Below are 15,256 nucleotides of genomic sequence, written 5' to 3' on the forward strand. Positions count from 1 at the left end.
TCATCAGAGAGAGGGTCAGGATGACGTCAACACTGGGCTAGGGCAACCCAGTCACGTGATTTAACCGACCCTGGATCGTGAGGCCAGAGGTCAACGTGCGGAAGCGAAGGTGTTTATCATATTTATCTCTGGAAAAAAATCGTGTATTTCATAGGTAGCTAAAATAAGTTATAGTTTTAGAATTGGTTAAATTTTCTCCGCAAGGAAACAAGAACACTTCCGGTAGACGGTTGAACCAATCGGGAGCTTTGTTACAGCGTTCGTCGGTTGGGCTATCGCGTGACCAGTCGCGGACCAATGGGAGCTGTTGTTTTAGTCAGGCCCGCGGAAAGTCAAAGGCCGTTTGGAAACGTTTTTTTTCTAATGTTTTCGAAATTATATTCCTTAAATTAAAGCGTCCGTTTTGTTTTCGTCCCTTTCTCGTGGCTGTGCCGGACAGGAAGCGGTTGCTCTTAAACTCCAAAGTCGCCGGACATGTCTTTGACTTTGTTCTTATGATAGGTTTTATTTGTTCCGAAGGAGGTTGAAAGGGAGGGGGAGGGAGGGTGGGTGGTTTTTTGGGTTGGGGGGGGGTGGGGGGGGGGAGTAAAAGAGGAAAACATTGCGGCCAAGATCGGAGCGGTGTGGATTGAGGGCTGAAAATACTCGGCTGGGCCCCGGAGTGGGACCGTGAATGGGAGAAGGTAGCCTGGGACTCGCGTGAGGACAGTGGGGCCCCCTCCCCCACTACCCACACACACACACACACTGGAGCGGTAAGTGAAAGGAAGGACTGCGGCAAACTGAAAGGGCAGCAGAGAGAGAGAGATAAGAGCCTGAAATAATTTGCATTCACTGTTGTAGTACAAAGACTGTGTTGGAAACGTGTATATGTTTGCATTCCTGCGCTCACAGTCCTGAGCCACGTTTCCTGAGCAGGAAAGATTGGTTTTTTTTTACGTGTTCACTAGTTTGCCGATATTTACTAAAGGTTCACAGCTACACGCAACATGCGATCGATTGCGTTTTTCGATTATTTGTGGTACTTTGTTTCTGCAGTGTTGTTCAGGTATAAATCCAGATTTCATTCGACTGGAATTATGTTCTGTTAGGGACGAATGAAATGTTTTTTTTAATGTACATGAGGCAAACTTATATCGACAGTTTATAGAAGACATTTTACCTTCATTCAGTTAATCTGATTACGATTCATTGTGAATATGTTGATTCGCTGTCACTTTAAATTTGCTCGAATGTGGAAACACAAACATCGCATCAATTTACCTAGTTTTCTTCTCAAAAATATTAGAAAATGTGCCTACATGGTATAATTTCCTAATTGGAAAAAAACGCAGCCTTTGCTGCATTTGAAGAGGAGGAATTTCCACTGCTTGGAGAAGGCTGAATGTTTGAGAAATTATGTTCCGATTAGTTGGCTACTGCTTTTATTTAATGAATGTGGATGATATTTTAATTGACCCTTGTGTTCGAGATCCTCAGAAATAAGATAATGAAGTACAGAATTTAACTCTCAAGCTAACATTTGAAATGTAGCTTCTGTGACTTGGTTTTTTTTAGTTTTGAGCGTAGAACAGAACAAATATCTGTTTCTTCTTCCTCCTCCGCTCTCTTCTTCCCCCCCCAATGTTTCTCCCTTTCTTAAATTCTGTAATGCTTGATTAGGTTCTGTAGGTGAATGATCCTCCTAAAAACTGGTCTAAGTGCACCTTTTTCACGATGCTAAATGTTGAAGGTTAAAGCTGAGTTTTTAAGGTGACTTCACTTGACTTTCCAGAAATCATTGGATAGTGATCAGGAATGGGACATTGGTTTTGTTTATCTAACAAATCAATCACCTTTATAAAGTTGCAGTTGGGTAACTCATTACAGACATGATAACTTGGAGCCTTCCCATTGTTTATGCCTTGGTATATTAATAAGCAGTGCTTTTACACAAGTGATTCAAGGCAAGATTTGCAAATAATCCTTTTCTTTTGAATCTTGAATTTTTTCCTTTCCTTTTGTCATGGCAGACAGTGACTGACAATCATTACAATCAATCCATACCTCTCCTTCCCAGTATGACCACATTTTGTTTTGCAGCCAAGAAGTCAGTGGATTGCAATTGTTAGTAGGAATTTTGGATTGATCTATTTTTCTCCGCCTCTTCTAACTAAGAGGACCTTTGTTATCGCTTATGTTGTTCACTCACCTGAGATCAACTAACTCAACACAGATTGCAGAACACGGAAGTCAGGCTTATGACTTAGTGGTACATAGATTGATGCCTTTATGCATTATGGTATTGTGGGGAGCTTTATGAAAATGACCTGTTTGCCTCCCTGATATCTTGCCGGTATGACTGAGTACAAATTGGTCAATGTTTTGTATTTGATCCATAGTCTCTGCTCAGACGGCTCATCTCAGCTCTGGGAGTGGTAGGGGCACTACTGTTTACATTACGGACCCTTGCTAGAAGAGGGTGTTGGCGAGGACTGGATTGTGCTTGACTGACATGTCCTGAAGTCAAATTGCCTGCCGATACTATTGAAGCTCAGAAATGAATATTAACCACTTTGCTAAACCTCTGGAGAGCAACCAACGCCTGTTGAATTATACCCTAACAATGACTTAATATCTTCAAAAGCAGGGGAGAAAATTGATTTGCATAACATAAAGGAAATTGCCTGTTCCTTAGCGGACCAGTATCGCCTTTCTTCCATCTATCTGTGGGTCAGCTGAAATGGCAGCCGTGTTGGGGAGCTGGCTGCATCTGTCACAAAATCATCTGCTGCCTGGGAAATTGGATCACATTTCAGGAAAGCAGTAAACCAGTGAGAGTCTACTTAGCCCACATGCAATACAGTGACCTTGGAAAGATAAATATTATTGATCACCTAAAAATTAAACTTTATAGATTATTGGCGCTAGACATGGATTGTTAGTAATTTAGCTACCAGTAATGGTGTCAAGTGAAGGCACATAACTCATCTAAAATTTGAAATGGGGGCAAGTTTAATCCTCAAAATGATTATAATTAAGTCATTACATTGGTTTGTATTTTTTTAAGGACTGTGCATGCCCCCAGTTTAAGTTTTTATTGACATTTGGAATGTTATAGAAATGTAGCCTTCTCAGCTCCATAATAAATTTGTGCAAATTACCTTTAAATGTTTTACCTTTTACTTAATTGTGCCCATAAGTGAACTCAATTATGGGCGAGTGGGTGACTTTTGGCATTTGGCAGTGCTGCTGTAAAAGTGTGATTAAAAGTATGTCCAAGTAGTTTCTTGTAGTCATAAGTAAAACTTTCTCATTTCTTATGACTGATATAGATGTAGAACAGTAACTAAATTTTACACTCATGTGGTTAAGCCTGATAATTGCGACAAGAGTTGTACAGTGTATCACAGTGATGCCTACTGCGTGCTTGTGAATTGGGTGTTCAGTTGCGTGTTCCATGGCCTGTTCGAGTTAGAGTTTTCATTTTCCATTTGTTAATCAAATGTCTGCATGTGCTACGGTTTGTCCAGATAGAGTTTAGGGTTTCCCATAAACTTTGTGGAAGATTGAAGGCAGGGGAGCATTAGGTCTTTTCACATTGTGTTTGTGAACTCCATTTGGATTACAATCTTCACCAAGGTTAAAGTTGTCAAAGGCTAACGTCTATACAAATTAAATGTTAGCATGAGAGAAGCTTGACCTGACTTGGTGCACCATCTCCTTCTGATGCATTTATGTCCTTAGCATGCAAAAGATTTCTAGGTGTGACATCAGGCATTGGAACCTAAATATGCTAAACCACTGTGCTACAAAAAAACCCTTGATTTATTTTTTTGTCTCATTACACATTTCACTTTCAGTATGCGTACAATGTGGTGAGCCTTTTTAATGTTTGATTTTTTCTGGCTTAGGTAATTTCTTTTATTGGAGGAGTTTCTCTTCAGACTTTTTGCAAGTGGATGGGAAATTGTGGTTGAACACAATGCCACAAGGTATCCAGGAAACATCTTAGATCAGGGCAGTGGCACTAGCTGGATCTGATCATCACCGGACGTGACTCTCTGAACAGCAGTGTAAACACACAGCACTAACTGTGATACAGATCACTCCCTGGTGTGCACCAGGATTAGGATGCAATCCTTGAAGGTTTTTCATTCAAAGCAGAAATGTGGTCCTTGTATCAATGTCAGCCGTACTGCCCATCCAGATAAAAACCAACAGTTCCTCGATTCAATCAGGCAGGCGCTCTCCCGCATTCCCCCAACAGAGTGTAGAGGTGAAATGGAACATACTTTGAGATACCATCTACAATGCTGCATTCTCAACATATGGGAAGCAAGCGTGGAAAAATGCTGACTGGCTTGAGGCTAACATCACTGTAATGGAACCTGTCATTAAAGCTAAGCGGTTCATCTAATTAATTACAAGAGATCCGAGCAAGAAGATGCTGAATGCACTAAGAGCTGCTCAAAGTAAAGTCCAACAGACTGCTAGGTGGTGTGCCAGTGACTACTGGCTCTAACTTTGCCGGCATATCAAGATGTCCTTTGACGTGGAATGCTAGGGGCATGTAGGAAGAAATAAAGGCATGAGCAAAGGAAATGGCTCCATTGAAAACAAAGGCAGGGGAGATCATCATCCATTGCAGTAAACAGTTGGAGAGATGGCTGGAACATTACCTTGAGTTGTGCTCTAGGGAGAACATTTGTCACTGAGGCCACAAGGCCTGCCTGGCATGGCAGAGCTGGATATCGAACCCACAGTGGAGGAGCTTAGCAAAGCTATTGACTTGTTTGCCATTGGCAAAGCTTGAGGGGCTAATGCTATACTGCCTGAACTCATCAAGCATGGGAAATCAGCACTCTTGCAGCATCAGCATATGTCTCTGCTAGAGGAGGGGGCAGTCCCCCAGCATAAGCATGATGCAAAGATTGTGACCCTGTACAAGAACAAGGGAAAAATATTTACCCATGTTGCCCTTGTCACACTGCAGAATCTGGCTGAACGCATCTATTATGAATTCCCAGTGTGGTTTCAATACCGGAAGATCTACAGTTGACGTGATGATCTTAGTCTGATCATGGCATTTCTCGTGCAGCTGCCAAAGGAGACCACTACATATGGCCTTTGTTGATCTCACCAAAGCACTCGACCATGTGAGCAGAGGCGGACTATTCAAGCTGCTCTAGAAAATTGGCTGCCTACTGAAGCTGCTCAGTGTGATGTCTTTTCGTGATAACGCGATGGGTAAGGTCAGCTATGATGGGGCAACGTTAGAACCTTTTGAGATCCGCAGTGGGGTCAAACAGTATCTTATGGCACTGACACTGGCATATTCTTCTCTTTGCTGCTGTCATATGTCTTTGGTGTTTACTTACATATCAGAACTGATGGAAACCTGTTCAGCCTTGCATATCTAAGATCCAAGATGAGTGCACCAAGACCTCATCAGACAATTGTTCTACATTGAGGATGCAGCATTAGCATTCCAAACTGAGGAACACCTTCAGCGGTGAATGGACATAACTCTCTCATCTGCAATTTGGTTTGATCATCAGGAGACAAATGTTATGGTCCATGATGTTGCAATTTTGCCATCTAACAACACTGACAATGTGATACTGGAGGTGGTTGTTAGTTCCACAATCGCTAGTGATCTGTCACTTGATGCTGAAATCAAAACGCATTGCAAAAACTGCAGTTGTTTTGTCCAAGCTGAGTAAATGTGTGTGTGGAACGAAAGCAATCTGACCGAGAAAACCAAATTGTGTGTCTACCAATCCTGTGTGTAGTGAGATCTGGATAAGATATGCAAGGCAGTAGAAAAGGCTGAACAGTTTCCCTCTTGCTGTCTCAGGTATATCCTTGGCATCTCTGGGCAGGAAAAGATCACCAACCCAAAGGTCCTGGAGAGTGCTAATTTCATCATCTATGAATGCTTTCAATGCTACCCTTTAATTCCTTCAAATGTCCATTTTTACTTTCATTCAAGAGGAGAACAAAAATTCAAAAAATATTTCTCAATGTAGGCATTGCTGACTGGATTTATTACCTTTTTTAGTTGCCCTTTATTCTGCTGGTGCCATCTTGTGACCTATGTGGTGAAGGTATTCTCACAATAATATTAGGTAGCAAGTTCCAGAGTTTTGATCCAGTGATGTTGAAAGAATGATGGTGTATGTCCTCAGTAGGAAAGATGTTGAAATCTATGCTGTAAGTGGTGATGTAAGAGCATCTAGAGATAGAAAACCTGTAATAATGATGCACTGTTTTTCTTTATCTGGACTGTTTTGATTGGTCAGATTAAAGGGTGCCTCTGATGGGTGGTGCCTGGAACTGACTAGTTAATTAATTTCAAAACTTTACTGCAATATTTTGGTACTGAGCAGACCTAGTATAACAGTTTTTTGGATCCATCTTGTACAAGGCACCTGGAGCAAGGTATATGGTCCTTGGGGGAGGAAGCAGTGAGAGTATCGTTCACCCTTAAGCACAGGGTGGCCAATTTGTTTTTTGACAATGAACTTTTGAAGATTGAAGGAAGATTGCTGGGGTACAATTTAGGGTCAGATTCAAGGGATGGAAAATTGGGAGATTTAATTGAAGTACCAGGGGATTAATTTTCCAGGATTCAAATTGTGTTAATTCCCTATTTGGTGAAAGCATTGATGTATTCAAAAGCTATTCTTTATGCTAAAAATGAAGATTCACTAGATTTGAAAGAAAAGTTATAGAAAAGTGGTCAGATGAGTTAAAAGCATACATCAGTGTTGACTGTAGGTGAAGAATATAATAACAGTCTTTCCCCTCCAGTTCTACACAGTCTAACTCCAATGGGCGTGCCACCATTCAAGCTTCGACTCGAAAGAGCTCTTTTAATGCTGCTATGAAACTTGAATGTTAAATGAGGATTTTGTGATGGAGCAAGATTGGTAGGTACCTCTGCCAGCGAAGATGGGCAGAGCTATGTTTTCACCCCTGTTTTGTTAGTTTATTTTGCCTGTTTGTAAATAGTACATCTCAACTAATGGGCAGTTTTCAATGAAACTTGATACACAGGGAATGGTCCAAAGAAGAAATTGGTTTTTGGTGAAGATCTGAATCCAGATCCTGGAAATTTTTATAGGATCCACTTACATTAGGAGATAGGGCAAATTGACTTTTGTTTAGAATGTTGGGGTTGTTTTATTTAGAACATTGTTGGTTATTTTAGAATGTTGTGGATTGTCCCAGGTGTCAAAATGTGAGCAGAGTTTTTAGAGCAGGTTGTTGGATGTGGATTGGCCTGAAGTATTCTTGGTGAGATGGAAGCTCTTAAAATATTTTCTCAGCTTTGTAGTTTCAGAGCATCAACCAGGCAGGAAAAGGCCTCAAGGTAGAGCTGCATAATTGTATTCAAGTTGGGTTAACACAGCCCTGTTCACTTGTAAGGAAGCTGTTTCCTTTTATCCTGAAATTATAATGGCAGATTTTGGGGAAATTGAGTTTTTATTCCTCGAATAATATTGAGTTCATTAGATGTAAAACTGCATTTTCAACTTGGTGAAATCTGCTCTCATATAGACTTTAATATTCTATAACTATAAGCGTGTAACAAGGCCAAAATTTGTATTTATGTTCATTGCCCTGTGTTTGGACATGGACAGCTTTTATGTAGCTTTTTCCAGAGTGAGAAGTCTTGATTCCGATGAAGCCTTTATTAGAAACCCTATATTTAAAGAAGTACTCTTGCAGTAAAGCCACTGATTTGACCACAAGTGTTTTGTGGGTCACAGTTCACATTGGAGGGGTAACATGGAAAGGATGGATTGGATTGGGATGAGGATGACGTGGGAAGAATGGCATGGCATGTGGGTGGCATGGGAGGAATGCACTCGAAGGGTGGAATCATAGGCATGGGAAGCAACAGAATGGCACTGGAGAAGTGGGATTGTGAGAATGGCAGTGGAGGGGTGGTATGAGAAGGATGGGCATGATATGGGAGCAATGATGTGGAAAGGTGGGCGGGGAGGGTGGAATGACATGGGATGGCAGGGGAGGGGTGAATGAGATGGTGGAATTAGTTAGTTATATGAATTTGACCATAAATGTTTTGTGGGCCTCAGCGCTTTTGAAAGGCTAGGACATGTTTAACTAATCCAGAGAATTATCGGAAGAGGTAGTGGAAAGGTTATACATGGTTAATGTACTAGCTATGGTACACTTGTATTTTCAATTGACTTTCAATAAGGTACCACATGGTAGACTGATGACAAAAGAGAGGGCATGTGAATTCATAAAGGGCATATGAAAACGTAGAAATTAGGGGTAAAGGTAGCTATTCAGATGGGAAGAAAGCAGTGTTCTGTTGGAATCAGTGTTAGAACTACTGTTATTTGTAATTTACATTAATGATTTGGACCTGGGAACAAGTAACTATTATCATCATTTGCTGATGATACTAAACCTGGGCCATTACTAACACTGAGGAAAAATGCAACATAATAGAAGGAGGGCATTAGAAAGCTGGTAGGCTGGGCAGTTAAGTAGGAAATAAGCTTTGACACAGATGAACGTGAGATGATAAATATGGTTGGAAAAATGGAAACATCACTTAGACTTTTAGAAGCTAAAGTGCATAGGTGGAAGAGCAGAATGATAGAGATACAGGTGGACAATATTTAAAAACAGCATAGCAGTCAGCCAAACAATTAAAGCTCTAAAGAATTCAAAATAATAAAGTTTTATGTTGAACTAGGAAAGGACCCTGAGCAGACTGCACTTGGAGTACTGTTCACAGTTGTAGTCTCTATGCTATAAAAAGAACATAGAAAAAACACTGTAGAAAATGCAAAACAATTACATAGATGCTACCAGAACTGAGAGATTACAGCTGTTAGGAAATATCAAACAAATTTAGGTTTTTTTTAAAGGAAACCAAAAACATGAAGATATCTGAAAGGTCTTTTAAAATTATGAATGGTTTGGACAGGGTTGGATGTGGAATTAATGTTTCCATTTGTGGTAGAATTTAAAAGTAAGGGCTGTAAATACAAAATTGATACCAATTAATCTGAGGAGAAAATGAGAAGCAATTTCTATACTTAGAGTGGCTAGACTGTGAAACCCAGTACCACAGGGGAGGCAAATAGCTTAGATGAGTTCTAGAGAAATATAAGGAATAGGAGGACATGCTGAAAGGCAGAGGTGAGATGAACTTGTGTGAAGTATAAACACCAGTGAAGACTAGTCAGGCTGGTTGGCCTCTTTCTGTGCTGTATGATCTACGTAAATATCAGAATGATGTGTGACTCGAAGTGGAACTTGGAGGGGATGGTGTTGCCAAGCAGCTGCTGCCCTTTCAGATGGCGTAAGTCACTGGTTTGGCAGTGTTTCCGAAGGAGCCTTGGTGAGTTGCTGCAGTGGGTTCTGTAGATAATACACATTGCAGCTACAATGCATCAGTGGTGAAGTGATTTCATTGTTTAGGCTACTGAGTTGTCTGCCAATCGAGCAGATTGCTTTGTCTATGTCATTGAACATAAGTCCTGTTGCAGTTGTACCTATTCAGGCCAGTGGCGAGAATTCTGCCATTCTCCAGACATGTTTCTTGTAGGTGGTTGTGAAACGTTGATGATTCAGGCGGTGCATCATTCGCTGGAGGGATAAAAAGAACTTCAGCTCCATGGGTAGTGGTAGCTGGTTTTATCTTTCCCAAGTGGGCATTATTCATGTGACCCTTGACAGTGAGAGTAAACAGCTGTCCAATCATGGAGGGCGCTACAGCCAATACAGTCCTCATTTGGCCTGGATACAGATTGTTACACGACAACTACAATTGGAAAACAATCAAAATGGGGACACTGGCCAAATTTTCTTTCCTAACCCCAAGTGCTGTAACAGTGAGCCTTTGATGTTATAGTAGCAACACCCCACCGCTGACTTGGAAAGTAGAGAGTTCAACTGCCCTGGGGAATGGAGACTGAAGTTCCAGCATTGAATTCTGTGTTCATGTCCAGTGAGTGTTACCTTAATGCACAGGTTGTGGGAGCATAGGAAGACCAGAGCAGAAGTAGGCCACTTACTCCTCAAACCTATTCTGCCATTCAACGTGATCATTGTTGATCTGCAATCTAATTCGAAGTACTTCCTTTATCAATCTCAGATTTAAAAGTTACCATTTGACCTAGCATCAGTTTCCATTTGTTGAGGGAGTTCCATTCTTCTTCTACCCTTTGAATGAAATTAGGAAGCAGCACTGCGTACAAAGTTCTGACCATAATTTTCAGATGGTAGTCCCCAGTTCTGCACTCCCCAACGAGTAGAAATAAATTCCATCTACCCTATCTGTTCCCGCTAATACCTTGAAAACTTTGATCAAATCGCCCCTTAGCTTTGTAAATTTCAAGGACTGCAACCCTGGATTGTGTAATCTCTCCTCATAATTCAGTCCTTGGAGTCCATCCTACTAAAGTTATTCTGTGCACCCTCCAGGGTACATCCTTCCTAAGATCTGATGTTGAGAACTGCACACAGGTGTGATCTAACCAGGGCTTTTTTTATTTATTATTTTATGGGATGTGGGTATCACCAACAAGACCAGCATTTGTTGCCCATCTGCTGACATTATCACTCCCTTGTATTCCAGTCCTCTAGATATTGATAACCTATTGAATGGTGGAGCAGACTCAAAAGGCTAAGTGGCCTACTCCAGCCCCTATTTCTTGTATGCTCATCAAGGCCACCGATCCTCAGCCATTTTGATTTGTTTTCTGTGCCTGTTCATGACATATTAATATCTAGCACCTGGACCCTCAAGTCTTTTTGGACCTCTTGCTGCTTTTAGCCTTTTATTATTAAGAAAGTCCCCAATTCTATCCTTTTTAGGTCCAATGTTGATGACCTCGCATTTGTCTGCATTGAAATCCATTTACTGTAGCTTTGTCCATTCATTTAATCTACTCTGTATCAATTCTTTTATAATTTGTTTTCATCTACACTGCTTACAGTGCTGAGTATCTTTGTGTCATTGGCAACTTTGGTTATGTGGCTTTCTAACCCATCATCTGAGTCATTGATAAATAGGGTGGATAGTTGAGGTAGAAGTACAGACCATTGCCAACAGTCTCTTACTAGAGACTTTATTAATATAGACTTCCAGAAGGCATTTAATAATGTCCAGAGACATTCCCCTGTCCACTTCGGTCACCTCTTCCAAAAAAAATCAATCTGGTTTGTCAAGCATAACCTACCATAATCAATTGCACTCAAGAATTTCACTACCTTTCCAACATGTGCTTGCCTGCTTGCCCCAATCTTTATGCAAGTTAAAATCCTCCCTTAAAACCACTGTTTTTCTACATTCTTGTCTAGTCTCTGCATTAATGTAAGCTACCACTTTATAGCTGCTACTAGGGGGCCTATACACAACACCCACTATAGTTTTAAATTTTTAAAATTTCTTAATTCGATCTGTAAAGCCTTAACAGTTTGCTTATCTCTTGTTCTGTCTTCTCATCATTGAAGTGATTTCATTCTTTATCACTAAGGCTACTTGTCCACTCTACCATTTTCCCTGTTTTCTCTGGACCTTATAACCTGATGCATTTAGTTTCCAGTCCTGACCATCATGCGCTATGTCTCAGTAATTTCTGCCATAACTTGTTCTCCAACTTGAATTTGCATGTGCAATTAATTAAGTTTGGTTTTTATACTCTGCGTTGATGAGGAACACTTATTTGGGCCATGTACTGTAACCCATTATTCATCTCTCATGTTATACTTGCATGTTTCTTATTTGTCTCTTCTGGTTTATGCACTTTAACATTTTTTAGTTTTCTCTTTACCTGTATTGTTTAAAGCATAATTTCTGACTGTTTGCTTTTGTTGTTTTTGAACTATTAATACTACTTTTTCTATCTGTGCCCTCTCTCCACCACTTTTATTTACTGCTTTAAGCACTTGTGACAGTCCGGTTTATTTTTTTTACTGTTGGACCCTGGTTCCAGCCCAGTTCAGGTGGAGCTCATCCCAATGGTACGATTCCTTCCTACCTCTAAACTGATGCCAGGAATCCCTCTTTTCCCCCACTGCTCCTTCAGCCACATATTTTTCCTAATTTGTTTATCCCTACTCTAATTTGCATGTGAATTGCATGGTAATCAAGAGATTATAACCCTTGAGGCCCTGTTGTTTTAAGTTGGCTCCTAGCCCCTTCCATTCTCCAAACAGGACCATGATGACTGAATCCATCTAATATCTTTTCAGGCTGGTTCAAAATGTCCCTCACCTTGACACAAGGCAAGTGACATGCTATGTGGGATTCTTGCTCATTCAGGATTCTCTGGTTCCCCCTAATTAGTGAATCCCCACCATATGATGCTTCCCATCCCACTCCTCCAGGTCTGCTTTCTGGCTATCATTCTGACCATCTTTAACCTTATCCTCAGAGTGGCAAGAGCACTGTACCTGTTGTATAGTAGTATTTTTTGCAGATCCTCGTTCTCTATCTTTCCTTGTTCCCCTCTTTATGCTATCAGTCACACCACCCCCTTCTGAAACTACACCTTCCTATGATGTGTGATGGAAGTATGGAGCAAACTGTCCAGATACTGCATTCCTTCCCTTATGTGTTGGAGTGTCTCCAATTCACGTTCTAACTCAGTGACTTTGAGCTGGAGAGATTCAACACTGAGACATGACTGCAACTGCATTAACTCAGGACACTCCTGCTGCCCACAAAGTCCTGCTCTGCCATATCTAACCTATGTTTATATCCCTTTTAGTTTGTTTTTAAATGTTTTCTTTATCTCTACACGTGTTTGCATTAAAACACCGGATAAAAAAGCATCGACTTACACAAATGGCTGCTAACATTGAAGGTAAAAAGCAGCACTTCCTTTCCTCTGTCCTCTGAATTCCCACTTGCACCAAATTCCCAACTTTTTTTCTTTCTTTATGGTGCACCACTTTGGCAACCAGTCTGCTTCAACACATACTTTCTATTTTGTACACTTTTTCAGCCACACCAAAGTTACAGTTGTGAGCAGGAAGCTGAATTGGCAGTTATTGGCACCTAGTCAATCAACTTTATTTTACATTCTTTCATAGGGTGAGAGTGTTGCTGGCTAGGTCAGCATTGATTGCCCATCCCTAATTGCTCTTTAGAAAAGTGATGGTGAATTGGTGCCTTAAACCGTTGCAGTACATGTGGCGAAGGAACGGCAATATAGTTCCAAGTCAGGGTGTTGTGCGGCTAGAAGGAGAACTTGCAGATGGTGGTGTTCCCATACTACTGCTGCCCTTGTCCGTCTAGGTAGTAGAGGTTATGCTTTTGGAAGGCGCTGCCAATGGATCCTTGGTGAGTTGCTGCAGTGCAACTTTCAGATGGTACACACTGCTGCCATTGTGCGTCAGTGGTGGTGGGAGTGGATGTTGAAGGTGGTGGATGGGATGCCAATTAAGTGGGCTGCTTTGCCCTGGATGGTATCAAGCTTCTTGACTGTTGTTGAAGCTGCACTCATCTAGGCAATTGGAGAGTATTCCATTACACTCCTGACTTGTGCCTTGTGGATGGTGGGCAGGCTTTGGGGTGTCGGGAGGTGAGTTACTTGTTGCAGAATTCCTGACCTCTTCTTGCTACAATATTAATATGGTTGGCCAAGTTCAGTTTCTGGTCAATGGAAACCCCCATGATGTTGATAGTGGGGCTTTCAGCAATGGTAATGCCATGGAATGTCCTGGGGAGATGGTTGGATTTTCCCTTTTTGGAGATGGTCATTGCCTGGCACTTGTGTGGCATGAATGCTACTTGCTACTTTAATCCAAGTCTGAATGTTGTCCAGGTCTTGCTGCATGTGAATGTGGACTGCTTCAGAATCTGAGTCATTGCGAATGGTGCTGAACGTTGTGCAGTAGTTAGCAAACATCTCTGTTAATGGTATGTTAATTGTATTGTTAGGATACACTAGCGAAGAACATTGTTTAATACTTGGAGCACACATAAATGGGGAGAGCTGGGACACTGATTGTATATGAGGAGAGCTGGGACACAGAACAAAGGCAATAAACACTCTCTATTTAAAAAAAAAGCTCTGTGTATTGGTTTCAACTGCATCAACTGACTTAATTCCTATTAACAATCCACACTTCTGACCTTATGATGGAGAGGAGGTCATGATGAAGCAGCTGAAGATGTTTGGGTCTTGGTTCAAACATGGACAAGAGAGCTGAACTCCAGAGGTTAGGTGAGAGTGACTGCCCTTGACCTCAAGGTAGCATTTGACCGAGTGTGGCTTTAAGGAGCCCCAGCAAAACTGGAGTCAGTGGGAATCGGGGAAAACTCTCTGCTGGTTGGAGTCATACCAAGCACACAGGAAGATGGCTCTGGTTGTTGGAGGTCAGTCATCTCCGCTCCAGGACATCACTGCAGAGTTCCTCAGGGTAGCGTCCTAGGCCCATCCATCTTCAGCTGCTTCATCAATGACCTTCCTTCCACCATGAGGTCAGAAGTGAGGATGCTCGCTGATGATTGCACCATGTTCAGCACCATTTGTAACTCCTCAGACACTCAAGCAGTCTATGTCCAAATGCAGCAAGACCTGGACAATATCCAGAGTTGGGCTGACAAGTGGCAAGTAACCTTTGCACCACGCAAGTGCCAGGCAATCACCAGCTCACTAACAAGGGATCGCCCTTTGACATTCAATGGCATTATCATCACTGAATCCCCTGCTATCAACATCCTGAGGTTACCATTAACCAGAAACAACTGGACAAGCCATATAAATACAGTGGCTACAAGAGCAGGTCAGAGGCTAGGAATCCTGTGGCGAGTAACTCAACACCTGACCCCCCAAAGCCTGTCCACCATCTGCAAGGCACAAGCCAGGAGTGTTATGGAATACTCTCCACTTGCTGGATGAGTGCAGCTCCAACAGCACTCAAGAAGCTCGACACCATCCAGGGCAAAGCAGCCCGCTTCATTGGCACCCCATCCTCAAACATTCACTCCCTCCACCACCAGGGCAGTGGCAGCAGTGTGTACGATCTACAAGATGCAATGCAGAAATTCACCAAGGCTCCTTAGCACCTTCCAAACTTATGACTGCTGCTACCTAGAAGGACAAGGAAACACCACCACCTGGAAGTTCCACTCCAAGCCACTCTCAATCCTGATGGGAAAATATCACCGTTCTTTCCCTGTTGCTAGGTCAAACTCCTAGAAACCCCCTCCCTAACAACACCCTGCGTGTACCATGAGCTGCAGCGGTTCAAGAAGGTAGCTCGCCATCAC

The 15,256-nt window shown here is 41.9% G+C and overlaps 1 protein-coding gene across 2 annotated transcripts in view; it reads left to right on the forward strand.

The window, feature by feature from the left end:
- Positions 1 to 585: 585 nt before the first annotated feature.
- Positions 586 to 15,256, forward strand: part of ankrd11 (ankyrin repeat domain 11) — a 197,166-nt gene continuing 182,495 nt past the window's right edge. For both annotated transcript variants that reach the window (XM_078544457.1, XM_078544458.1), the window contains exon 1: positions 586 to 755. The gene's annotated coding sequence lies outside the window, so the exon portion shown is untranslated. The remainder of the gene's footprint in view (positions 756 to 15,256) is intronic.

Source organism: Cetorhinus maximus, chromosome 6 (assembly GCF_964194155.1).
Source record: "Cetorhinus maximus chromosome 6, sCetMax3.hap1.1, whole genome shotgun sequence".
NCBI classification, from domain to species: domain Eukaryota; kingdom Metazoa; phylum Chordata; class Chondrichthyes; order Lamniformes; family Cetorhinidae; genus Cetorhinus; species Cetorhinus maximus.